Here is a 1,405-nt window from a genome sequence, read left to right as displayed (position 1 = left end):
GGAAGAGCTTTCAATGCAGGAAACTGGATCCAGAATGCATAGAACCGATTCGGCCATTTTCTTAGCTGGGGTGCAGCAGAATTCAACTGTTGATGGGATCTTCTTTTGACTGTTAAATCCGACATTTCCCAGAAGATGAAAATTTACTGCTTTTGCCAAGCAGTAAATTGTTTACTGCTTGTGATTTGTTTATGCTAGTTCTGCTATGCTGTGCCGCTGTGTGACAGGGAGTAAGTCTGCTCCCCTCCCCACTGCAAAGAAACTAAGAGTTTCTCCAACAATATTTGCATGGCTGTCTTCTCCAGACAGAACTGTTCCCACTCACTCAGGAGATCTTGAATCGTGCTGTGTGCATTTGGGTTCTGACACTGGAGCTTGGCTCTGAAATTGGTTAACTCATCTGCCATGACCCTGCTTGCAAGGAATTTGCTTCGCCATACATCATGCCATATTGACATATGTTCTAACTGTTCAGAAAGCTGACATTAGAACATATGTTCTTATTGTTCAGTGTTTTGACCTAGGGCTTCGTTTTTTAAAATAAGCTGATTTTTTTCTCCTAGGCTAGTCATTCAAAGTGATACTGAAGATCATCCCTCAAAGAAGCCGCCAGAATCTTTTTTAAGCTCAGAATTTACCTCTGTTCTCAAGAGCTGGTTTGACAGACCTTTGTCTGTAGTAACCTCCTTTTAGAGTTCTTGAGCTTTCCCATCACAGTCTTTACCTCTGAAAGTCCCTTCCTAGGTTCTATAGCTCCCTCTGGCTGACCAAACAATTCTCCTTTATGATGTCCTTGAGCTTTAACCTTTGCATTTTTATTAGGGATATTATGAGTTATAGCAACTTTGGGAACTAATATCCTCACAGCTTTGACCTCTATTGCTTTTTCAGCAAGAATTTTCCCCAGCTAAGAACTCTTGGGTTCTCGGATGGGACCACTTTCTTCCACGGACTCTGAAGGATGTCCTTGATGGGTTAGATTCCAGATGTGACCTCAACGGAATGAGGTGGCTTCTCGATTTCCATTCCATCTCCTGCTTCTCAGATTAGGGGTTGAAGTAAGGGTGACTTTGGTTTCTAAACTTGGAAGAGTAGTTTTTTCTTTTTTTCTTTAGCCGAAAAGATGCACTCCAGGATGTCTACTGAAAATCCTCTCCGACTCTTCTCCCTATCACAGGGCTTACACTTTGCAGGCTCTTCCACTCAGCGTCACAGGGCTAATGTCACACACCCCTCCTCATCCCAGGCCTTCCCGACACCTAACAGCGTCCACCTCCAACCTCTTCCAGTTATTCAGGGTTTCATTTTCCTGATGCTTTTTCAAACGAGAAAGATAAACACACTCTATGGTGCATTTAGGCTCAAGTCACAGACACATGGAGTAAGACCTCAGTTGGTGACAAGT

General features: G+C 43.3%; 1 pseudogene; it reads right to left on the bottom strand.

Moving 5' to 3' along the window:
* Positions 1-1,099, bottom strand: part of LOC102476295 (golgin-45 pseudogene) — a 1,264-nt pseudogene extending 165 nt beyond the window's left edge.
* Positions 1,100-1,405: the final 306 nt, after the last annotated feature.

The sequence above is a fragment of the Tupaia chinensis genome, unplaced genomic scaffold (genome assembly GCF_000334495.1).
Source record: "Tupaia chinensis unplaced genomic scaffold, TupChi_1.0 Scaffold000208_1, whole genome shotgun sequence".
Taxonomy (NCBI): Eukaryota; Metazoa; Chordata; class Mammalia; order Scandentia; family Tupaiidae; genus Tupaia; species Tupaia belangeri.
This window is presented reverse-complemented; position numbering and strand designations above follow the sequence as displayed.